Source organism: Hemicordylus capensis, chromosome 6, assembly GCF_027244095.1.
Source record: "Hemicordylus capensis ecotype Gifberg chromosome 6, rHemCap1.1.pri, whole genome shotgun sequence".
Lineage (NCBI taxonomy): Eukaryota > Metazoa > Chordata > Lepidosauria > Squamata > Cordylidae > Hemicordylus > Hemicordylus capensis.
This window is the reverse complement of record NC_069662.1, coordinates 161,491,393-161,504,134: the sequence shown is the minus strand read 5'-3', so window position 1 is coordinate 161,504,134 and position 12,742 is coordinate 161,491,393.

Sequence of the window (12,742 nt, the reverse complement as noted above, 5' to 3'; positions counted from 1 at the left end):
GACTTGACAGCACACTCCCCTGCAACTGGTACTCAGAGGCATCCTGCCTGAGGCGGGAGGTGGCCCAAGTTGTTTGATTTTAGAAACGTGTGTGTGTGTGTGGTCATCTTAAATCCAGAGTCCTCTTCCTTTTGGGTAAATCCAGATATAATTTTAAGGGGGTCACCTTAAATTCAGAGTCGTCTTCTATTCGGGTAAATATAGGTAACCCATGTTTTCCAAACTTCTGATCAGCAGGCATACTTTTTCCTGAATTAAAACTGGAGAAACACCACTTTCACAGAGGAACTGATTTGCTTTTAGGGCCAAATTATATGATATGCCTATTGCATCAGGACCTGGGATTACAGGAATGGGGCAGGGGGGTGGCACTTAAAGTCTCCCTCCCCCTGCCATGATCCCAATCCATATCTCCTCTCACCCCACCTGCATGTGCTATTTAAGTTAGAAAAATCAAACACACAGGCCCCAATCATGCTACTTTGACCCTTAGAATATGTAAGCATGAGAATGTATTTCCCTGCATTCTGCAAAACTTTCTGTTCTGAGTGTCCCTTCTGATGGGAAGGAGGCAAGTCCACAGCAGTGATGGAAGCAGAGATGCAGCAGGCAGCCTCCTCTAAAGGTAGGTAATTCAGCTGGGTTTCTGTAACCAGAGCAATGCAATGCTCCCCTAATGCCAGCTGCAGATATATACAGCAGAATGTCCTACCCCACCTTGGAAGGAGGCAACATTTGGAGACCCAACTCTGAGAACCCTGGCATTCACAGATCAACATGGATCTTAAGCTGTAGTGATTTCCTTCAACCCGGCTCCTCCTAGAAGGAATCTCGAAAAGCATTCAGTGGGCACATCAACAAGAAAAAACAGCATTTTGAATTTGCCTCGGCTGAAATCAGGTGGCTGTTTATTACCCACTCACACACAGAACTCTTGGCCCCTGACCATGGGAAATTTCAGGCATCAAATTGGCAGCCTGTGAGATCTGCAATTGTTTTCCTGAATGCAGCAGGGCGAGAGGGTGTTGAAATGTAGCAAAGAGGAAGGCAGATGGTTAGTTGAGACCTTTCAGAGCTGAAAAAAGTGCTGGGAAAAGTATGGTCGGAGGACTGTGGCCCCTTTTCTACAAGGCAAGTTGGGGTCTCTTTAGTTCAGAAAAAAGATGGCGGGCACATAATCGAAGCTTAGGGAATGATAAGTAGTGCAAAGGAAGTGAATAGAGCAAGCTTTCCCCCACTTCCCCCATAAGACTCAAACTTGGGGTCACCTGCTTAAATTGATGGGAAGCAGATTTAGAACAGACACAAGAAAGTCCTTTATATGATGTATAATTTATGAAATCCACAGCCAAGAAACGTCCCAACAGGTATTAGTTTAAAGGGGCATGGACCTGCAACAAAATGTTGTCTTATATCCCTAGTGTGAAAAGAATGGTGAATGTTATGAGTTTATTGTGTGAGTGTGTGTGTGTGCGTGCACACATGCACATACAGTGCTCAGCAGGTTAACAGATTCAGTGTGCAACTTCTCCCTCTGTTCCCCAGGAGAGTTCTCTCTCTCTCTCTCTCTCTCTCTCTCTCTCTCTCACACACACACACACACACACACACACACACACACACACACACACGTGTTTTTATGTTATTAGTAGGTTAATTAACTTCCCGCTCCAAAAACTTAGATGTGTCAAATCTCTTCCCCTCAGGAGCACAAATGTGTGCAAGGGCTAGTGAAAAATGAAAGAATTTCAGATACCTTTCCCACTCAGAAGCAGAAGGGATTCTGACTGTCTTGAGGGAGCATTCTTCATGCTGAGAAATTTCCCTCCTCTTCTCCTTTAAGCCCTTCTCCCCCCTGCCCTCAATACTCAGTTTTATTAGCTCCACCCACCTGGTTGTCTAACTGCCCTCTGAGTCTACAAACATTCTGTTCCATTGAGTTACATTGGAGCAGTGTGGGGGGGGGGGATTCTTCTGATTTTTGTGAAACCAACATATTTGTGGTTTACCCTGATTCCACCAGTACCTCCACCTTGCCCATGGGTGCTCCAGTTATACATCCATAATGATAATAACATTTCCAGTTCTTTTGGAAATTGACATAAAAGGGCATTAAAGGGGGGTTAGATACATTCATGGAGGAGAGGTCTGTCACCAGCTGTTAATCAGGATGGCTTTCAGGAACTTCCATGTACAGGACTAGTATACTGCTGAATTTCAGATTCTGGGGTGGCAACAGCAGGGGAGGGAAGTTGCCTTCCTGACCCATTTATGGGCTTCACAGAGACCTGAAAACAGTGGTACACCAGCTCGTAACCTCCACGTTGGACTACTGCAATGCACTTGATGTAGGGCTGCCTTTGTATGTAGTTTGGAAACTTCAGTTCGTTCAAAATGCAGCAGCCAGATGGGTCTCTGGGGTATCCCAGAGAGATCACATTATGCCTGTTCTTAAACTATTGCACTGGCTGCCAATATGTTTCCGGGCAAAGTTCAAAGTGCTAGTTATTGCCTTTAAAGCCCTGAATGGCTTAGGTCCAAGTTACCTGAGAGAGCATCTTTCTCTGCAAGATCCCCACCGCTCACTAAGATCATCAGGAGGGGTCTGTCTCTGGGCGCCACCGGTTCATCTGGTGGGTTTGGGCCTTCTCAGTTGTCACCCCTAGGTGGTAGAACGTGCTCCCCGTGGATATCAGAGGAGCCTCTTCCTTGGAGGCCTTCAAGGAGAGCCTTAAAGACCCATCTTTTTAGTCTGGATTTTAATAACTAGTTTTAATTTTAATCTGGTTTAAATGGTTTTTTTAATTAATTGTTTTATTATTTGTTTTTTGTTTTAATGTAAACCACCCTGAGCCACTCCAGGAAGGGCGGTATATAAACTGGATGAATAAATAAAATGAACACGAACATCTGATCTGCCCCTTTGGGAAACAGAACGCTGAACTCGATGGGCCTTTGATCTGACCCAGCCAGACTTCTCTTACGTTTTAAAAAAGTGTACATAGACAGGCTGATAAGTGGAGACTGAGGTGGTGTGTTGAGTGAATGATGACACCTCCTACATGCTGCACTTTCTGCCTTGCCCTGATGGTCGCAAGGGTAGTTTTCACGCACGGCCAAAGCTTGGCAAAAGTTCAAAAACTCGGAGAGATGAATATTCTGCAAGATTTATGAAGATGATGGGCAGGGTCCCCGAGGCTCTCAGAAACAACACACATTATGTAAATGAATGCAAATGCATCTGATTTGCGTTCTTTATCCACAGAAATCCCTGCTAACCCCTGATAACTTGGCAAAGAGGCACCTTCTAAGGTGGTGATTCTCTTTATTGAGCAGCGGGAGAGTAACTGGCCCTATCCACCTCCAGCACAGTACCCCTCCAGTGACTGTTGCTGGTGTCTGTCTTACGTTTCTTTTTAGATTGTGAGCCCTTTGGGGACAGGGATCCATCTTATTTATTTATTATTTCTCTGTATAAACCGCCCTGAGCCATTTTTGGAAGGGCGGTATAGAAATCATATAAATAATAATAATAGTAATAATAAAATTGGCATTTCAGTGCATGAGGTTGATATTTTATTTTATTTCATTGGAGGACAAAAGGCACGCCACCTTTTTGGCTACCGGCATGTGGGGCTGTCTTAAGAGGTGGCTTGATTGGTCACAGAGGCACTGCTGGGACAGGGGCAGAGCTGGCTGTGGGAAGAGTGACCTGATGAGAACAGTCTGACCCTCCGTGTGCATGGCCTGGTCTGAGGCCAAAAGCCCACCCTGCTCTGCACACACAGCCCTGCTGCTACATGTGCACTGGAGCCAGCTCTGTGCATGGTCCCTTGAAGCGAGTGGGGATCCAGTGCACATGTAGCAGCAGGGTCGTGTGTGCAGAGCAGGGTGGGCTTTTGGCCATGCACACGGAGGGGCAATGGGCCCGGGGACCTACCCCCCCCATATACACGCTGCATGCTGGGCTCCCACCTCCAAGCTTACCGGGCAGTGGCAGGCAGGCGGCTCCAGCTTCTACTTCCCCTGCCCCAGAAAGTGAGGAGAAAAGAAGCGGCTGCAGCCACCGAGACCTTGAGGGCAACTTTCTTCCCTCCCACTGTCTCTTGGACTTTCCCCCAAAGGCCCCCGAGCCATTGTTGGGTAGAGTTGCCATGTCCCCCGAAATTCTGGGCTTCACAAGGATTTTTAAGCATCTCACCCAGCATGCTTAGTCCACGCAGATTCTCCCAGATTTCAAATTTCTTTTGTTTTTTAAAGCTAAGCTCTAGCCCTTGTAGAAGCGGAGTTACGGAGCCAAACGTGCAGTCACGAGCCTACTCAGAAATTATTTTCCAGACAATTTACATAATATGCAAATTGAAGCCCCTTAGCCTGCGGAGAGGGCAGTGGTAGCTCCTCCTCCTCTTGCTCTCCCCAGAGGCAAATGGAGTATCCCCAACAAGGCCTGACCATGAAACAAGGGCTTCTGGGACATTTCTATTTGCAGATGGCGGTGGGGGTGGTACTGGGTAGCCGCAGCAGGAGTCTATCAGCCAGGTTGCCAATGCAAAGGGGTCAGCTGGGTGAGCCTGCCCCGAGGCTGCCCCACCTGTGACCATGGATCTGACTAAGCATGTGAGCCTCCTTTGTGTGGGGAGGCCCTTGAGAGGCACAGCTCCATCTACCTCTTCTGTACAAGCCACCTAGTGGCGCAGCGAGGAAATGACTTGACTAGCAAGCCTGAGGTTGCCGGTTCGAATCCCCGCTGGTATGTTTCCCCGACTATGGGGAACACCTATATCGGGCAGCAGCAATATAGGAAGATGCTGAAAGGCATCATCTCAGACTGCATGGGAGATGGCAATGGTAAAGCCCTCCTGTATTCTACCAAAGACAACCACTGTGGTCTCCAGGAGGTCAACACCAACTCGGCGGCGCACTTTACCTTCACCTTTACTTGAGGGTATCTCAAACGTGAGTCCCCAGACGTTGTTGGATTACAACTCCCATCATCCCCAGCTGCAATGGCCAAATTGCAATGGCCACACCATCATCCCCAACCCAAGCCACTGCAGTCAGGGATGATGGGAGTTGTAGTCCAACAACATATGGGGGCCCAATTTTGAGAACCCCTGAGGTACCCAATAAGCCACACCTGATTTGGGTTCATAGATCTTCGAGCAGTGCTTCTATATGTCATGTTAATCTGGATTCGGAACATCTGGACACTTCTCTGCACTCTGGGGCTGTTTTAGAGAGCCGTTTTGTTTCTAGTGAACATGGGAGGTGAGTTGGTCCTGTGGGAGCAAGCATGACTTGTCCCCTTTGCTAAGCAGGGTCTGCCCTGGTTGCATTTGAATGGGAGACTAGAAGTGTGAGCACTGTCAGAGATTCCCCTCAGGGGATGGAGCCACTCTGGGAAGAGCATCTAGGTTCCAAGTTCCCTCCCGGGCAACATCTCCAAGAGAGGGCTGAGAGAGACTCCTGCCTGCATCCTTGGAGAAGCTGCTGCCAGTCTGGGTAGACAATACTGAGCTAGATAGACCAAGGGTGTGACTCAGTATATGGCAGCTTCCTATGTAACATTTGCTTCCCCTCTGTTGCTGAACATGTTGTGCCAAATGAGGGCCTGATTTCCCTTTTTCTCTCATACCTCCACGAGTAAAAAATATCAGATCACATCATACAGGTAGATTAAAAAAAAAAAAAAACTAATTCTCCTAACGATGTGGCACAACTGCTGATGTGCCTTGAGAAATAAATGAGAAGTCTCCCGAGCACCCAGACTAGTCATCCACAGATAAGGGTATCTTTTGTATCTCTGAATGATTAATTGCTCAGCCTTGCCCTTTCCCAGTCAGCCTCTGTGGTGTGTGTGCAATTCTGTGCCTCACTGCATCACAGGCTCTTGGTTTATTCAATCATTCCCAATGTGAAGAATCAGCAGAATCAGAGGAGGTTGTCTGTTGTATCTCTGGATGGGTTAGCACTCTGGGCCAAGCTGGCTTCTTTCTAATCAGGACTCATAGGAACTGGGCTGCACTGGGAACGGGGTAATTCTCACTTTCACACACTCCAAATATAAACACGGGGAAAGAATACCATATTAAGTCCTTCTGCTGGGCTCAATGGGAGCTGGTTGCAATTCAAACCAGGAACAGCAGGTGGAGCCGGAGCAACAAGGTCTTCCTTCCCTTGCATTTTACAGACCGAAATACATTCCTTTTGTTCTATCTGATTCTGGGACGCTTCCCAAAAAACCCAGGCAGGGACAGCCAAAGCTGCTCATAAACAGAGGATTTCTTGGAAACCCAGCCAGGGTAATTCACTTTCTGAACCTCGTTAAAGCAATTGCAGAGTAAATGAATGAAAAAGGGAAAGCGACAGGGAGGGGGAGAGAACTTGAAATGGACATTGTGGTCCACTCGTCTCTTAGTTGAAGCGATGATGTTACTGAGCATTGCCTTTCCCATATCTGGCCTCACTGGGGGTCCAGCTGACCACACCACAACTTGACGCAAAAAAATGCACAAAGAGCCATGACTCTACAGAACTCCTTTGACCCTACTTTTTCGTTGTCTTTTCTTTCCAGCCAGTTCAGCTACCCCATGAGGGTAATTGTTGCCCATAATGCTGGAGCAGCCAGGTGGTTCTTGGGGTGACTCCGTGAGAAATCTTGCCGAGAACATTGACGTCATCCTGAGCTCTGCCTTGAGAGCGTGTGGGGTGAGAGTGGAGGGATGTGTTGGGAGGAGGAGGATGACCTTAGCTGAACTTGGATACCGTGGAGGCCTAGGAAGATCATACTTTAGCTCAGGGATTCTCACCATTAGGGCCCCAGATGTCATGGGACTACAACTCCCATCATCCTCAGCCTCAATGGCCTTGTTATATGGAGTGCTTTTTTAAAAAAGATAAGTAAATATACTTCTTTGGGAGGAGTAGCAAGAGGGAGCTGAGTTCTTTGAATTCCAGTTTGCTCTGTAGCTGCTCAACTTGTGACTCACCAAATTCAACAGCCACCCATTATATGAAGTAGTACAGCCCTGACCAAAGCCTATCGCCTCAGGAAGGACTATGCCAGCAGGCCTTCCTAGCAAAAACAGAAACACCTGACAGGGTATAATGCACGCCTGCATGGTGTAGTGGTTAGAGTGCTGGATGGGGAAGACCCGAATTCAAATCCCTATTCAGCCATGAAATTCACTACTCTGGGCCAGTCACTTCTCTTTCAGGCTAACCTACCTCCCAGAGTTGTGGTGAGGAGAAGCATAACCATATACACTGCTCTGATCTCCTTGTTGGAAGAGCAGGACATGAATATAAATAAAACAAAATAAAATAAAATAACCAGGTGGACTGCATTTGGCTGTTTGGGTCATGAGGTGTGCTAGGCTGTTCTACAGATAGTAACTATAAAAAGTAATAATAATTCTATCCCCATTTTTTGAATCTTGCAAGCCAGATCCAGAGTGGGGGGAAACCCGCATTAACAAGGTGTGTTGTGTGCCTGAGGAAGGTTTTCAAATACTACACACACACACACACACACACACCCCTACCTCCGACTTGTGCACACTTTCCTCCCCTTCTTTCCCTTTTTTCCTAAAGTGGGGGGGAGGGCCTCTTGCTGGCACCCCAATAAACGGCTGAAGCGACTGCCTCACTGCGCCTCATGGAAATGCCGCCCCTGTGTATACTTTCTCCTAAACTAACCTGGCTACCGTATGATCAGGACTAGTTTCCCACTATAATTTGGCACAGGGCGCCTCTTCATTATAGGGTATGCCCTCCAACATTTTCACGGATGAAAATAGGACACTGGCTGACATGGTGAGGAAAATTACTCAGAGCAGTCCCGTTGAAATTAAAAGAACAAGTTAAGCATTGCCTAACTTGCCCTTTTAATTTCAATGGGGCTACTTTGAGTAATTTTCCTCATCATGTCAGCCATTCTTTTGTATCAGTTGCAGAGACAGTGTTGTGACATGGTTAGAGTGCCAGACTGGGCAGATCTGCTTTCAAATACCCATTCATTCACGAAGCCCCCTCTCTCGGGGGTGATCTTAGGCCAGTCGGTTAGGCTTTTCTCGCAGCCTAGCCTTCCTCACAGGGCTGTTGTGAAAATAAATCATGCGTCACTCTGAGTTCCTTGGAGGAAGGGTAAGATAAAAATGTAATGAAATCAGTAATAACTTGGCAAAGAGGCACCTTTTAACATGGTGATTCTCTTTATTTAGAAGGGGGAGAGTAATTGGCCCTATTCACCCAGTGACTGTTGCTGGGGTCTATCTTATGTTTCTTTTTAGATTGTGAGCCTTTTGGGACAGGGATCCATCTTATTTATTTATTATTTCTTTGTGTAAACCACCCTAAGCCATTTTTGGAAGGGTGGTATAGAAATTGAATGAATGAATGAATGAATGAATGAAAATACATACTACTTAAGCAAGGTGTGTTGGCAAAGTGGCCGTAACAGGCTTTTAAAATTATTAATGTATCTGTCTGTCAGCCTGTCTTAAGGAGGACAGTGATGATGATGATTAGACTTAAGTCCCATTGGCTGACATCCAGATAAATCACTCCTGATAGTCCTATTGAAATTAAGTAGACCTGTAACGTAACACCTGAGCAGTAACTTAGTCTGGATGTCAGCTACTCGAATTAATGGGACTTACACTAGTCATGATGACTAATTTGTGTCAGTGATGCTTATTCATGATTAACTTAGTCTGGATTCTGCCCTAGATTTATTTAGAGTATTTACTGTATATACAGCTTTTCAACAACAATAACCGTTGTCACCAGGGTTTGTATCACAAAACCAATCAGAAAAGTGTCCCCTGATGCAAAGAAGCTCACAGTCTTTTAAAAAGCACAAGGAGACACCAGCAACAGCTGCTGGAAAAGACGCTACGCTGGGTTGAATATTAGGGAAAGACAAATATGAAAGATAGTGCTCTATATCTAGAGCCAGCCTGGTGTAGTGGTTAGAGTGATGGACTATGACCAGGAAGACCCGAGTTCAAATCCCCATTCAGCCATGATACTAGCTGGGTGACTCTGGGCCAGTCACTTCTCTCTCAGCCTAACCTGCTTCACAGGGTTGTTGTGAAAGAAAAATTCAAGTATGTAGTACACCGCTCTGAGCTCCTTGGAGAAAAAGCAGGATATAAAATGTAAAAAAAATAAAATAAAAATAAATATCCCTGGTGTGCATGTGTTACCTGAGCCTGTACTTGGACATGATGAAAGTTTTAGACACCTTTCCCCTTCCGAAGAATAAAGAGTTGTGACTGTCTTGAGGCATCTTGAGGCAGTATTCTTCAAGGTGAAAGATGTCCCACACTTTGTGGTCAAACCCTCCTTCCCACCCCACTCCTCACCATTGAGTTCCATTAGGTTAGCACACCTGGTTGTCTGTTAAGTGCCCTCTACATCTGCAAACATTCCGCTCCATTGAATTACATTGGACCGTTGTTTTTTTCCTTCAGATTTTTGTGAAACTGATAAATCTGTGGGTTATCCCGAGCCTGCTAGTACCTCCCTCTTGCCTACAGCTGCTCCAATTACACGTCCATAAGGATCATAACCTTTCCAGCTCTTTCAGGTATAACCCAGTTAGATATTAGAGAGTGACTTGCCACTTTAAAAGATGCCTCCTTGTCCAATTAACAGAGCTTTAACAGAACGTGGGATTCCTCAATGAATCAAGCAGTAGTTATACCACTTTGAAAACCTGTAAAGGCAATGATGGAGACAACTGGAAGGAAGGCCTCCCTTCTGGGGCTGCTGTGCATGGAGACAAACATTCACTGGGTTCCAATGGAATCGAAGATGCATCTTCTTCCCCACAGACCCACACACATTGAGACCTGGAAACCCAAAGGAGGCAAGCAACTGAACCCTGAACAACTCCTGCCCAGCTCTGTGCATGCCAGGAACATTCTGAAGATGCATCCAAACACCTTTGGCTGACATTCAAGTTTATTTTTATTTTACTTAGCATATGTATATACCGGCCAAAACCTGCATCTCTGGGCACAGTTACTCATTAATACGGCTATATAGTTATCTGAATCCAAGAGTAGTTTTGCCCCAGGTTTTTTGGCATGAGAAACCAGAAGGTTGTCTTCAGTTCAGAGTCCTGCGCCTTTCAAGGAAATGCAGTATGGGCCCCCCCCCCGCGATTTTTAAAGGGGTCATGTCATCTTAAATGCAGAATTGTCTTCGATTCGGGCAGATCGAGGACGAAGAGTGCTAGTTAGGAGCGCCTCTACAGGGCGAATCCACTTCAGAAGGGCTTCCCCCGAGCCGCAATCCCGTTGGGACGCCAGCCTCTGTGTCCTCTGTTCCCAGAAAGCAGGGGAGGGGGGAGCTCTGCATTGAGTAAGGCGAGCCTCTGTGATCCCGCCCCGCGTTGGCTCGGCCTGGCAGTTCCAGCCGGCTTGACAGGGCAGCAGCACACCCGGGGGGCCGAGTCACAGGGACAGACCGCTCCGTCTGGGCGTGAGGCAGGCCCGGAGCTGGCCGGGATCCCGCTTCCCAAAGCAGAGCGCAGCAGGGCATGCCTGGCGATCGGCGCGGCTGTCTGATGACCGGCCCTTGCGGCGTGTCCCCCCCTCCTCCACCCCGTGCGTGACCAGCCCAGCCGAGCTCGTGTAATCCTCCCCGGCACGGTAGCAGCAGGGATCACGTGGCGCGCCGGCCTGCCTCTCCACGCACTCCCGGGCCCTGTGCTGGGCGCAGCTTCCACACGGGGAGCGCGCGGAGCTGCCGAGCCGCCCTCATTGGCTGGGCGCAGCACGCTGGCTGGCCCGCCTCGGCTAATCGGCGCTGCGCTCCGGCTGCTGCCTGCAGAGCAGCGAATGTGCCCCGTGCGCCTCCGCCGGAGGCCGAGTGCGCTCGTTGCTCGACATGTGAGGGAGCGAGAGGCGGCAGCAGAAGGAGAAACCTGATCGCTTCCTTTGTACAGGAGTTTGGCTCAGCTGCTCCGCCACCCAAGGGGGAAAGGGGCGCAGCGGCGCCAGGGCTCCCTCCGGGTCTTAGTGGCCTCCCGTTCAGGGTGTTTGCCAGTGGACGCCCCCCCCCCCCGTGCAAAACTTCTGTTCTGGACTTCCAGCCCATGAACTCCCCACCAAGAACCCCCTGCGAGGTTCCTTCCCTGTAATTGTTGGTGACGTGGAATTCAGCCCCCTAACCAGAGGTGCAGTTAGGTAATTTTGGAGCCTAGACGTAGAGGCCTTTGGAGCCCCCCCCGCGTTAAGCATCACCCCCCCCTTCATATCCCACATATTTCTTTCTCCACTCCCCGCTCTGTCTCCAAAGCACCCAGAACAGGTTATAATCACCTTCGGCAACGACCACACCACCCAGGACAGGCTAAAGAAGATTTGGGGGGCCCCAGAGGGTGTGGAGGCCCTTGATTTGGGCCCCAAACTCCAGGGGTAAGAGTGCCACTGCTCAGTTCTGGCCTCTGCACATGCTCAGAGTGAGCTGCCACTGAGCCGAGCATCTCGGTAAAGGAGGGAGGGGCGTGCCGGGAGGGTGAGCGGCGGTGCTGGTAGCCATGCCAGCCAAAGGTAAGCAGTTTCCCCCTCTCGCTGCCCCCAAACTTAAGAACCGAGCCTCTTGTAAAGGAGAATCATCCCCGGATTCTCCTTTACAAGAATAGCCTTCAAATTGTTTAAGCCCAGTTTGGTGGTTGAACCAGACCAGACCTGGTTTGGGCAGCCACCAAACTGGACTGCACCATGTCGATTCAAATCCAATGGATATGAACCAAACTGGCTTAACCGGTTCTGTGCACACCCCCTAACTACAATTCCCATTGTCTGCATCTGTGAAATTCCTGCCTTTTACACCAAAGTGCTCTTGCGCAGCTGCATGCAAGATAGCAATAGCAATTACATTTATATACCGCTCTATAGCTGGAAGCTCTCTCAACAGTTTACAATGATTTAGCATATTGCCCCCAACATTCTGGGTACTCATTTTACCGACCTCAGAAGGATGGAAGGCTGAGTCAACCTTGAGCCCCTGGTCAGGATCGAACTTGTAACCTTCTGGTTACAGGGCGGCAGTTTTACCACTGCGCCACCAGGGGCTCTTTGGTAAAAGATCTGGTAAAAGGCAGAAAGAACACTGCTGTGCAGTATGTCAGCCACGCTTAATAAAGTCCTTGTTGCAGGGAGCAGTCATCAAGTTCCTTAAGAAGTGCCTTTCCCCATTCCTCAGTGTCATGGATAGAAATATCCATGGCAGGCATCCCAGTTAATGCATAGTTACTCGGAAGTAACTTTGACTGCGTTCAAGGGGATCTGTTCCACTGGGAGTGTATTCAGGATTGCAGCCACTTTGCTGCAAATGTAAAATCGGACATTTACTGCCTTGTGGGTCGGCCCACTCCCCCATCCTGCAAAGTGGGCGGGGGGGGGGGGAGAAGGCTTTGCTAGGTTGCTAGTGTATTGGGACATCAAAGGCCCGCTGACAGAAGGGGAAATCCTGCAGAGTTCCCAGAAAAGAGTTTGAAGGGGAAGTAATTAAGAGTAGTGTAATAAGAAGCCGAGATCAGCTGGTCAAAGGGGCCTGATGGACAGAAAACCTGGCCGTCTCTTCCCTGCCACCCAGTTGCAGTCTGGTGCAGGGTGGAGTCACAACTATTCATCCCCGTGTTATGTGTGTGGGGTGGTCGTTTTAACGAAACTGTTGAAAGGAGAATCTCCTTTTTGACCAATTTTTTGACATTTAAGAAAAATGG